Source organism: Mauremys reevesii, linkage group 16 (genome assembly GCF_016161935.1).
Source record: "Mauremys reevesii isolate NIE-2019 linkage group 16, ASM1616193v1, whole genome shotgun sequence".
NCBI classification, from domain to species: domain Eukaryota; kingdom Metazoa; phylum Chordata; order Testudines; family Geoemydidae; genus Mauremys; species Mauremys reevesii.
In genome coordinates this window covers 5,480,145-5,492,926 of record NC_052638.1, presented here as the reverse complement: position 1 = coordinate 5,492,926, position 12,782 = coordinate 5,480,145, and the positions used below count along the sequence as shown (strand labels likewise).

The window sequence follows — 12,782 nt, the reverse complement described above, 5'->3', positions numbered from 1 at the left end:
GTGGAGGAGGCACTGCGGCAGTGTGTGTTTGGGGGGGCTCAGAGGTGGGGTAGGATGCTGAGGGTGGGTGTGTGTGGGTGCGTTGAGGTGGGATGTGTATGTGGGGACACTGAGGCTGGGTGTGGAGGAGGGGGGAAGCAATGGGGGGTGGGGTCTGAGATGGGGTGGGCTGAGGTGGGAAGTGAATGAGGGAGGTGCTGAGATAGGGGGGAGTGGAGGAGACACTGGGGCAGGGTGTGTTGGGGGTTGCCGAAGTGGGGCCTATGGGGGCACTGAGGTGGGGTGTGTGTGAGGGAGGAGCTGATGAGCAGGGGAATAGAGGGGGCACTGAGGTTATGGGTGTGGAGATAGTGTGTGGGGGGGTGCAGTGCTCAGGCAGGGTGTGTGGGGTATGTTGGTGCTGTGGCAGAGTGTGGTGACGGTGTGGGGGTGCTGCCGGATGGCATTGAGGTGCAGTAGGGGGTGAGGCAGGATGTGTGGGAGGGAGATGCTGAGGTGGGGTGGTGAGGGGGATATGGGGGGTGGTCAGGCAGAGTGTAAGGGGGATGCTGAGGTGGTGTGTGTAGGGGAGGCACTGAGGGTGTGGGGGGCTGGGCAGAGGGTGCTGAGGCACGGTGTACGGGGGGTGAGGCAGGGTGTGTGGGAAGGAGATGCTGAGGTAGGGTGTGGGGTGGAGAGGTGGATATAGGGGTGGTGGTCAGGCACAGTGTAAGGGGGATGTGTGTAGGGGAGGCACTGAGTGTGGGGGAGGTGGGCAGAGGGTGCTGAGGCACGGTGTACGGGGGGTGGTGGTGAGGCAGGGTGTGTGTTGATGGCAGCGAGGTAGGTGTTTGTATGGGGGTTGTCCCTGTTGTCAGCATCAGGCTGAGGGAGTGGTCCCTCATGTCATTGCCAGGTGGGGAAGGGCCGGGGGGATGGTTCCTGGGAGCAGCCTTGCGTGGGGAAAGGGAGGCTCAGGGATGCGGTCCCTGGGGTCGGCCCTGGGTGAGGAAGGGCAGGGGTGGGAGTGGGGTGCAGCCTTTGAGGTCGGTGCCAGGCAGGGAAGGGCAGGGGCAGGAGTGTGGGGGCGGCCTCTGGGGTTGGTGCTGGGATCAGTGTCAGAAAGGGAAGGGCAGGGGTGAGAGTAGGGGGGTTGTCAATGCCAGGCAGGGGCAGGTGGTCCGGTCCTGGGGGTCGGTGCCAGGAAGGGAAGGGCAGGGGTGGGAATGGGGGTCAGTGCTGGGTTGGGGCGGTGCTGGGCGGGTGCGGGTGGGGTGGTCCCTGGGGTTGCTGCCGGGTGGGGGTGGGTGCCGCGGTTCCTGGGGTCAGTGCCGGGAAGGGAAGGGCAGGGGTGGGAATGGGGGTCAGTGCTGGGTGGGGTGGTGCTGGGCGGGTGCGGGTGGCGCAGTCCCTGGGTCGGTGCCAGGCAGGGGTGGAATGGGGTGGGTCAGTGCCGGGCGGGGTGGGTGGCGCCGGGAAGGGCAGGGGTGGGAATGGGGGTCAGTGCCGGGTGGGGGTGGTGCCGGGCGGGTGCAGGTGGCGCTGTCCCTGGGGTCGGTGCCGGGAAGGAAGGAAGGGCAGGGGTGGGAATGGGGATCGGTGCCGGGTGGGGTGGTGCCAGGCGCGGTGGGATCGGTGCCGGGAAGGAAGGAAGGGAAGGGCAGGGGTGGGAATGGGGGTCAGTGCCGGGTGGGGTGGTGCTGGGCGGGGCGGGTGGCGCCGGGAAGGGAAGGGCAGGGGTGGGAATGGGGGGTGGGTCAGTGCTGGGTGGCGCGGTCCCTGGGGTCGGTGCCAGGTGGGTCGGTGCCGGGACGGGACAGGGCAGGGGTGGGAATGGTGGGGGTGTCAGTGCCGGTTGAAGGTGGGGCAGGTGGCGCGGTCCCTGGGGTCGGTGCCAGGCAGGGGCGGGTGGTGCCAGGCAGCGAAGGCACGGGCAGGGGTGGGAATGGGGTGGGTCAGTGCCGGGTGGGGTGGTGCCGGGCGGGTGCAGGTGGCGCCGTCCCTGGGGTCGGTGCCAGGCAGGGGCGGGTGGTGCCAGGAAGCGAAGGGAAGGGCAGGGGTGGGAATGGGGTCAGTGCCGGGTGGGGTGGTGCTGGGTGGGGCGGGTGGCGCGGTCCCTGGGATCGGTGCCGGGAAGGGAAGGGCAGGGGTGGGAATGGGGGGATCGGTGCCGGGTGGAGGTGGTGCCAGGCAGGGGTGGGTAGCGCCGGGAAGGGACGGGCAGGGGTGGGAATGGGGGTGGGTCAGTGCCGGGTGGGGGTGGTGCCAGGCAGGGGCGGGTGGTGCCAGGAAGCGAAGGGAAGGGCAGGGGTGGGAATGGGGGGGTGTCAATGCCAGGCAGGGGCAGGTGGTCCGGTCCTGGGGGTCGGTGCCAGGAAGGGAAGGGAAGGGGTGGGAATGGGGGGATCGGTGCCGGGTGGGGGTGGTGCCAGGCAGGGGTGGGTAGCGCCGGGAAGGGAAGGGAAGGGCAGGGGTGGGAATGGGGGGATCGGTGCCGGGTAGGGGTGGTGCTGAGCGGGGGCAGGTGGCGCAGTCCCTGGGGTCGGTGCCAGGCAGGGGCGAGTGGGGCCCAGCGAGGGCCTGGGAGGCTGCACGTCCTGGCTGCGGGGTCACTGTGCTCTGGGCAGGGCAGGCCAAGAGGCTGCGCTGGTGCCAGCCTGGGGGTCTGGCCCTGGTCCCCCACTCTTTAATTGTGGGTCCTACTGTAACCCGCCCGCGGGCGCCCCCTGCTGCTGGCCGCCTAGCACAGGGGCTGTGAAATTCGACGCGGCTCCTTTAAGGCTTCGAAGAGCTCCTCCCTTCCGCGCATGCGCACGAACTGCCGGGGTGGGCGGAGTGTCTCCCGCGGAGCCTGGGCGGCGCGCGCTGCACCGTGTGCTGCCAAAGGGGCCGCGCCCAGGACTCACCGCAGCGCCGCGGGAGCGCGCCCCCTCCTGCTTCTCTGCCCCGCGGGAGCGCGCCCCGCCTTCCCGCCCACCCGCCCGGAGGATGCGCCCGGGGGCGAGACGGGGCCGCTGCACTTCGCTGGCCCCAGCCCCGAGCCAGGTGCCGCCTCCGGCCCGCAGGTGAGAGACGCGCCCGGCGGGGCGTGGGGCCGGGGGCGTTATGGGAGGAGCCGGGGGCGGGGTGCCTGGAGCTGGGGAGGGGAGTGGGGGGGTGCCTGGAGCTGGGGAGGGGAGGGCAGGGCAGTGGGGGTGGTGTGCCGGGAGCTGGGGAGGGGGAGCTGTGGGGCGGGGTGCCGGGAGCTGGGAGGGGAGGGGGTGCCTGGAGCTGGGGAGGAGGGCAGGGCAGTGGGGGTGGTGTGCCGGGAGCTGGGGAGGGGAGCTGTGGGGGCGGGGTGCCTGGAGCTGGGGTGGGGAGCTGGGGGTGGGGTGCCTGGAGCTGGGAGGCGGGTGGGAGTTTGGAGCTGGGGTGCTGTGGGGAGGGAGTGTGTGGGGTGCCTGGAGCTGGGGAGGGGAGCTGTGGGGTGGGGTGCCTGGAGCTGGGGAGGTGGGTGGGGAGTTTGGAGCTGGGGTGGGGGTGCTGTGGGGGGGGGGTGCCTGGAGCGAGGGGTGCTGAGCGAGGGGTGGAGAGTGTCGAGTTGGGGGTGCTGTGGGGGTGGGTTGGGTGGAGCTGGGGAGGGGGTGGGGGTTCCTCCCACATCCCTATGGCTGTGGGATGGGTTGCACTGATTTCATGCTCTGCTCAGCCCCAGTCTTCTGGCTTGGGTCACATCACTCCTTGTCCAGGGTCCCCTGCAGCCCCTTGGTGGTCCCCTGCAGCCCCTTGGTGGCTCCAGCTCTGGGGAGCGGGGTTTGTGTGTCTTGACATTTAATTCCTGCGGGGAATTAGATTGAGCTTTGGGCAGTAATGTCACAATGACCTTTAAGCAGCCTTGCCTGGCGTATCTGATCGCATTTGGGGCCACAGAAACACACTAGCAAATCAACTAGTGTTGGCTGGGAAAAGTCTGCATTTGTCAGCAGTTGCTCCCAGTTACATGTTGTGTGCTCTAGTTTGTCTCTGTAGAATAGGTCTCTGCCATCGTTGTGTGGTAGTGATTGATAAATATGGACTTTTAGTGGTGAATAATCTAGTCTTGAAGTCTTTGCACTTGCATATCCTTTGTGTTGCTTCTCTTCTTTTCCTGTCTGCCCATGAGAGCAGAGCGGATGAGTTCTGTATTGAAATGTGTAAGTATTTGCTATGCTAGGAGAACAGCCCATAAGTAAGGAGCATAGAAGCAGATGTGGGACAAGGTCAGTAGTGCTACATATCTGCTCTTAGATTAATTGGAAGCCATTGATTCACCATCATTCAAAATGTTACTTTTAGGGCTTGTCTACACTGCGACCGACAAAACTTTTGTCTTTTGCAGGTACTTAAGAAAGCTCCCCCCCCCTCGGCGAAAGACAAAAGTTTTGCGAACCCAAGCAGTAGTGTGAACGCGGCTCCTGCCGACAAAGCTTATGCCGCTCTCAGGGCTGTACCAATGGCGTTTGCACACGCTGACTTTTAGCAACAAGACTGTGTCGACACAGCCTTGTCGCTAAAAGCTGTGTAGTGTAGACAAGCCCTCAGCTAAAGCACAGGACTGACTGGGTGTTTGGAGATCTAGGTTCTATTAAAGCAGCAAAGAATCCTGTGGCACCTTATAGACTAACAGACATTTTGCAGCATGAGCTTTCGTGGGTGAAGGCCCACTTCCACTAATAGGTTCTATTAGTGGCTGCACCACAGACTTCCTTTGTGACTTTAGGCAAGTCTCAGTTTCCCCACTGGTAAAATGGGGTTAATACCAACTCAGGGGCACTTTGTAGATTATTTGTAAAGTATTTTGAGATTAAATATCTTTTCTACACAAGAGAAAATTTACTCTCACAATCTCTATGTGGTGCCCCCTAGCAAACTTGTAACATCCCTTGCATCTGCATGTAAAAGTGCTCAAACTGTTTACACGCATACATATTTGGATCAGTACTGTTATGAGCTGGGTGAAATCTTGACCCCATTGACATTGATAGGTGTGAGTTCTGTTAACATAACTAAGCATGAGCTACACCTGAAGCAAAAGGTGTGTCTGAAACCACTCAGGACTTTTCGCTGACTATTGTGTTGGGTAGGGGTGTGTTTGTGTGGGAAGAGAGATCACGCACACAAATTGAGACCTTACAAGAACAAAGAGAGAGGGAGAGGCCAGGCAAGAAAGCCAATCAGGAGCATGTAAGCAAAGTTTGGACCCAGGAAAAAGCTAGCAAGAGGGTTTTGGGGTCTGGTATTGGCTAAATAAAGAGCCTTGCTGGCTGTGTAAGCTCAGAAAATAATCCTTTTGTTCTTGGTTCCTTCTGCATTCAGAGACACAGAACTTTGTACATTCTTTGCAAATAAACAAGATTGCATCAAAGAAAATATCAGACTCCAATCATTTCTACTTCCAGCTGGAATATCTCCAGGGCCCCAAACTTTTCAACCCAGTATTTAGAGTTGCTGAAAGCAAACCTGATTTAGTCTGAACCAGTTCAGCCTGCATGCATCTATTGCCAGTGGGAATGGAACTGAAATTGTTCAGATACTCCTCCCGCTATTGTCTCATAGTGTACCAGAGTCTTTCAGAATCTGAGTCCGCTGCTTCTGGGAGCTGTGCAGTGAACTGTGAGATAGGTACCCGGAGGGAACTGTAACTGAAGTAGTTCAGAGCAGCACTACTAGGGACTCAGGACAAAGCTTCATGGTTCAGAATACAACTCAGTATGGCTAATGTGTTTGCAGTGAATAGTTTGTGCTTAAAACAGTTCTGTCAAAGCACTTCAGTTGGGAATTATTCTTGTCTGTGCTGCAGATCTAGTCTAAGACCGTGTCTATACTACAAACTTTGGTTGATGCAAGTTATACCAAGCCTGCCCACTGTTAGTATACATTGCTTGTGAGTGTGCTTACTTGGCTGCTTGCATCGAAGTTGCCCATACTCACCAGGAGTGCTTGTGTCGATTCACAGTGTAGTGTACCATGGGGGTATCCTAGTGTGCAACACACCACCATCCAGCACACACTGTGTTGGGAAGTTTGGAATAGATATTGGGGCAGAAATCAGTTGTGCGGGGATGACTGTGAGCAAGGAGTCGGCTTCCCAGCATGCAGTTGTCCCCATCCCATAATGCCATCTAAAGCGTATAATTTTCACAACTTTTTTAAAAATCCCACCAACCCATGCGGGCTGTCTTCTCTTTTTGCTGATCCTGGCAAATCAACTTGAAGCACACCTTCCATTTATAGTCACTTCTAACATTAAAAAAATTGATCAGGTATGATGTTCAGAGCATTAATTGATAAATGGTGGCCCGTGACTGACAGTACTATATTAATTTTGTGAGGACTACCTATTAAAACTGTGTTAACGTATAATTTTAAGAAGTTGATTTTTAAAAATTTTCTTGAACATATATTTACATAATTGTTCTAGACTTGTCATGTTTTGTACCTTGTGTTTGCGGGAGAAAGGGCTTTCGAATGATACGTAACTTGACCTATTTCCAGAGATATTGTTTTATCAAAATATCCACCAACTGAAGGATCTGCTGCTGAGGGGGCAGCAAGTCCCTCCACTTGCCATGCCACAGAGGATGATACCATTGAAATTACGATTTTTACAAATCCAATGACACCTCCTTTTCCTTTCTATTATTAACATGCCCATGGAATTACACATGCTCCCAGACTGATAGATATGGTGAATTTATTTAAGGACATCTTTTGATCTGCAGAAGAGCAAAGATATGACACAATCTTTATCTTCAGGCACAAATGGGTTTTCCTGGATAATAATGGCAGAGTGAACCAAAGAGTATTTTGTTTTCATGATAGTTAAAATTCAGTGTCATCATAGACCATATTTTATACAAAAGTAATCTATTTACGTGATAAGCAATACATGTTTAATGTTGCTTGTAAAGTGAGGAGGCAGGACCGGAGAAATGTGGATCATGATGAACCTCTCTCCACCTTCTGCTTCAAGTGTGCCATGCACATTTCTTTGGTCCTGCCTTCCCTGACATAAATATATAGCAACATGTATATTAAAACCAACAACCTGAAAGTATACCAAGCCAAGATAATTTACTGTACATGCTTCTCCCCTGGGAGAGGGTGAGACAACAGACACAACAGCTGTGTAGCAATCTTGCTTACTGCTCGATGAAGGTGCTCAGATGACTGTGGTATAAGAACCTATTGAATATGATATTAGAGTGAGCTTTAGTTCATATTTGACTCTTTCCATTAATCTTTCTCTGCATAGTCCTCCTAGACTGTCTCATAAGGTTTATGACATCTGAGGCAAGCCACAAAATACAGAAATACACAAGATCCAAGAAGTACCCCCCCCCAAGATTTTCATTCAAAAAGTTTAATGCCAGAAGGGACCATTAGGTCTTTTACCCTAACCTCCTGTATATCGCTTGTGTTTGGCTAAAGCCTGTCCTCCAGAAGGAGATCCAGACATTTTTGGTTTGAAGACATCAAGATGTGGAAAATCCACCCCTTCCCTTGGTATTTTGTTTTTATCATTAAAAATGTATGCCTTATTTCTAATTTGAATTTGTCAGGCTTCAGTTCCTGGCCACTGGTTCTTTTTATGCATTCCTCTGCTAGATTAAAGACTCCTTATGTATCTGATATTTTCTCCCTATGAAAATACTTACACACTGTAATCAAGTCACCTCTCATTCTTTTTTCATGAACTGATTAAGCTCTTTAAATCTCTCACTGTAAGTAAGTCATTTTCTCTAATCCTCAAATCAGTTTTCTTTTCTGCACCCTCTCCAGTTTTTCAACATTCTTTTAAAAATGTGGACACCAGAGCTAGACACTGTATTCCAGTATCTGACTCATCAATACCATATGCAGAGGTAAAATCCGCTTCATGCTCCTACTCGCTACTCCTGTTGTTATACATCCGAGGATCACATTAGCCCTTTTTGCCACAGCAGAGCACTGGGAGCTCATGTTCAGTTGCTTGCCAACTGTGACCTCTAGTACCTTTTCAGAGTCTCTGCTTTCCAGGATACAGTCCCCCATTCTGTTGGTATGGCTTGTATTCCTTGTTCCTAGAAGTATAACTTTGTATTTGCTGTATTAAAACGCATCCTGTGTCCTAGAGCTTAACCTTTATCATGTTAACTATGTTAGTGATTTTTTTAAAATGTGAATTCCATGCTGATGAAAGGTGCCATTCTAACAGCCTTGGAGACTGAAGACTTTTATCTGTAGGACAAGTACAGCAAGAGCAGTAGAAATGCAGACTTCACCCGTATGCAGCCAATGTACCTTTTCCATGGTCTGAAAAGACTGACGCTAGTATTTGAGAGGTAGTTGTTTCAGGATATAGGTGTACACAAATTTATATTCCATTTTGAGTCTTTTTTTTAAATAAGGTGGATTATTTTTCCTTATGAGCAGCCTCCCCTGATTACTTGATGGATTTTAACCCCTTATTCAACTTTCAGAGAATGAACTGCCACTTTCAATTTTGATCATATTTTTTTTCTTGGGAGAGTCAAATGTTTTTTTGTTTTTTTTCCCACAAATTTCTCTCGATGTCTGCCTGCATTCCTCTCATATTCTGCTTGTAATTCACAGAAATGGGAATACTGGAGTGTCTAAGCAAAATGTAAGGTTGTATGGGTACCTGTGTTAGGACTTTTATAACTGAGGTTTTATTTGCCTACTGAAATATTAGCAAACATTCTTTTAAAGTGCAGATTATAGAGCAAATATGCAATGGCTCCCTTGGAACCAATATAGTCAGCAGTGTAATGCAGTGTGCTTGAGGCACACAGTATATACTGTTCAGACAGCAATACAGAGTTGTTATAATTATCAGTCTTTCATATAGTATAGTTTGATACATTAAACTTCAAAAACAAACAGACAAACCTATGTCCAGTTTGGAGGTGACTGAAATTGTTCCTGTCCAGCTGTTTGGCCTGTGTGAAATAAATACAAATAAACAAACATGGGATAAAAATAAGCACATAAATCACCTTGACAATTGGCACTAATTGGCCCCTTTGTTTCTACTTAGTGGAGAGGTGAAATATTGAATCAGCACCAGACTGAGATTGAGAGAGGTTATTAATTGTGGGAGGTGTGTGGGTGAGAGAGAGAGAGAGAAAGGTATGCCCTTCTGTTGATTTTAATCCATGAGGTGTAGGTTTTGTGCATAGACACAAGATTTTGATCTCCATCGTATCGGTCTGGCACATTCCCCCTGCACTAAATTCATTACAAAACAAAACCAAAAAAACACTACCTCAAATGCCTTGCCTCTTGTTGAGGGCCTGCATATGTAACTTTTTTTTTTAAAAGGCTTTGAGTTGTACCCGTGCAAAAAGTCTGAAATTAGCAATATCATAGAGAGAACCTAAAGGTGACCTTTTTGTTCAGGGCAGCAGAGTGCTGGCAGAAAGTCACTAAATAAGGTGCCATGCCAGACACCTCAAATTGCAGTAGAAAAAATGGGTGTTCAGTGTGCCTAAGCTTTTTGTTTTTGTTTTGTTTTTCTCTGGTACTGAAGTCTCCCAGAGTGATGATCTGAAGCCCCAGCACACACCATGGAGAGGTGTGGTCTGAGCACAGCCCAGGGATCTGCGTACTGGCTCACACCACTTGACCTTTGGCAAGTCATTTCACTTCCCCGTGTCTTAGTTTTTCCAACTTGTAAAATGGAGCAATACTTGCCTCACAGGGGGATTGTAAAAGTGCTCTGTATTACGCTATAATGACATAGCTGGTGTGGGGAGGGGGAAAGCAAGCACTTACAGGGACACCTTCAGTTTAGAAATAGCACTTTAATATGCAAAATGTTTACTTGTTACACTAATCTTTGATATGACCAATAACAGTAGAATTTGAGGGGGAATCTCTCTCATCAGCTTTTGTGTGGGTGACAGCACCTTGTGTCTAGTTAGTTTCCCTATAGCTTTCTTGGATCTTTCAGGAGAGAGAGAAATTTTTAAAATGAGAGAATCTAATTGTAACCCACAAAACTGGCAGGGGCATTCAAGGGCAGGGATAGGACCTGCAAATACTTTAAACTCATTTTTAAAATGTTACTATTTAAAGTTGACTATATCAAATTCACTTCTGAAACTCTATAATGTTTGGGATATAAACTCGTTTATTTAATATTGAATCATATGCTTAATGGACGTAACGGCCTACCTGTGACTTTGAACGTTCAGCTCAGCCTTAGATCTAGAATGTCATCAGCTTTGTGTAATATTATCTGAGTGGGTTTCAGAGGTTCATCATTTTTAAGGACAAGCCTTGGCCATTGTGATCAGTCTTGTCTAATCTGTATAGACCATAGAACTTCAACTAGTGATCCCTGCATGGGTGTGGTAACTTGTGGTGGAGATAGAGCATCTCTCTTTTAGAAAGACATCCAGTCTTGATGTAAAGATTTAAAGTGATGGAGAATCTACTGCATTTCTTGGTAGGCTGACCCAACAAATTGAGTGACTCAACCACTTCCTAACCGAAACTAGGGCTTGGTTGAGAATGATCAGATTGATACTCAGTCTAGACAAAATGGAGGCAATGGTTGTGGAATGGAAAAAGGCACGGGAAGAATTAGTGAAGGTAATTTCAACCTCTTTGGTTGGGGAAAGAAATATGTTTGCTATTTGTCACGAGTTTGCAACCTAGCAATCTTCTTGGTTGCCAGATTTTCTAGGTAGCAGTTGTGCTCCAGGCTTTGTTCTTTCTGCACCTGGCTAGAAGTCTGTGATTATTTTGTTCAGATGTCTGGGGTCTTCATCACTTTAAGATTGGATTGCTGGAATGCTCTGAATGTAGGGCTGCATTTTAAGATTTGGAATTTGTCAACTAATGAGGCAGCCTTCTTTCTTAGCGATATCTCCCACAGGGATTGCATCACATCTGTACTCTACCTTTGCACTTGTTCCTAGTTTTGGTTTTGGGTATAATTCAAGGTTTTGGTTTTGTTTAAATGGTTTGAGCTCTCAGTGAGACCTCTCTTCCCTGTATGTGATACAACTACAGTTGACAGCAGCTGAGGCATACAAGCTGACAATCCTCTGTCTTTAACTGAGTATGTTGCTTGGAGGACATTTCAGAGAGGGGCTCTAAAGCTTGCTTTACTCCCAAGTCTGACCTTTGGGGCATGCTCGCAAGGTCAGTGTGTTTTCCCATGCTTTTGAGAAGAGAGAGGGTAAGGAGGATTTAGGGAGCTGCTGATTGTTCTAATGGATTAATTGTTTAAGGCAGAGTAAGCTATTTTAATTTTCTTTTTATACACTTTTAACAATTTAAATGCAAATAATGCTAAGTATCATAGGCCCTTCTCACATCCTAAGAATACAGTAGTTATAAAGAAAGCCAAAAGATATATAAACTTATGTTTTATCTGTGACTCAGTGATTTTTTTGTCCGCAGTTCAGTGTTGAATGACCATTTATAATTTAGCATAGAGTAGCAGCAGAATGAAATCTCATCAAGCATGACTTAACATTTAAAGGAACTTTGTCCAATTAAAATATCATTCTTCCTCCTTAAAAGAAAATCTAGTATAATTACAAATAAAACTTATACTCTGAAAGTTTAGAAGGGAAAATTTGTTTTTATTTTGTACATTTTACAACCATTTGTATAAATTAAGTTTTGGTTTCCTTTGCATTATCAGTAAAAAATCAGAAATTTTTCCAACCCCAAGGTAGTTTTGATCACAGCAAACAGGAGCTGTGTTGGTAATTTAGTTAAAAGCATTCTGGGATATCTAATTGCAGCGCTGGAAAGTTAGGTTGCAGTCTTGTAAAGACTTAGCATGTGCTAAACTTGCTTGAAGTTAAGCATGTGCATAAGCCTTGGCAGGATTCAGGGCCTTAGTCACATTCACTCCTTTGTGTTGTTTTACGCAACAGGAAAAAGAGAGAGATTTAAAAGGAAAATGTGATTGTAAAACCACAAAACTGGAGAGTTACAAAGCAGATTGTTTTTACAGTACCGCATACAATGGGGCTTAGGCCTCTAGGTGCTACTGCACTACAAATAATAATTCAAATGTTTTAATACCACTCCATTAGTTAAAAAGGTCTGACTGTTCTCATTGCACTGTACTTTATCTCACTGTTCTTCTAATCACTCTTTCCTCTAAGGAGCTACTTTTAGTTGATAAAGTTCTAGTTTATTTCCGTTTTAGTATGGGGCCATCCATTCTAGTGTAGAGTGACCAGGGGTGAAAGTAACTTACAGGACTTACCAGTACTGCCGGAGTCCTGAGGAGGAAGGGGGTGTGGCCTGAACTGGAAGAGGCGGGGCTCTCAAGATTTAAAGGCCCTGGGGCACCGACTGTGGCTGGGAGCCTCAGGGCCTTTAAATCAACCCAGGGCTCCAAGCTGCAGAGGTGGCTGGGAGCCCCCACGGCTCAAGGGCAAATTAAAGGGCCTGGGGCTCCGGCCGCCGCGGAGCTCCGGGCTCTTTAAATCCCGGCTCCAGCCCGGGTGTCAAGCTGCGGGAGGGATTTAAAGGGCTGTGGCCTCCCCGCAGCCGCGGGAGCTCCGGGCCCTTTAAATCCCAGCCCCAGCCTGGCTGCTGGAGCTGCGGGGGGGATTTAAAGGGCTCTGGGCTCCCCGCAGCTGCGGGAGCTCTGAGCCCTTTAAATCCCGGTCCCAGCCCAGCCGCTGGAGCCACGGGCGGGATTTAAAGGGCTCTGGGCTTCCTGCAGCCGCGGGAGCTCTGAGCCCTTTAAATCCCAGCGGCAGCCCGGCTGCTGGAACTGGGGGGGTGGTGGTTAAAGGGCTCTGGGT

At 50.0% G+C, this 12,782-nt stretch overlaps 1 protein-coding gene across 1 annotated transcript in view; it reads left to right on the top strand.

The window, feature by feature from the left end:
* The first annotated feature begins 2,849 nt into the window (after window positions 1-2,849).
* Window positions 2,850-12,782, top strand: part of GFOD2 (glucose-fructose oxidoreductase domain containing 2) — a 53,128-nt gene continuing 43,195 nt past the window's right edge. The window contains exon 1 of the mRNA XM_039503905.1: window positions 2,850-3,044. The gene's annotated coding sequence lies outside the window, so the exon portion shown is untranslated. The remainder of the gene's footprint in view (window positions 3,045-12,782) is intronic.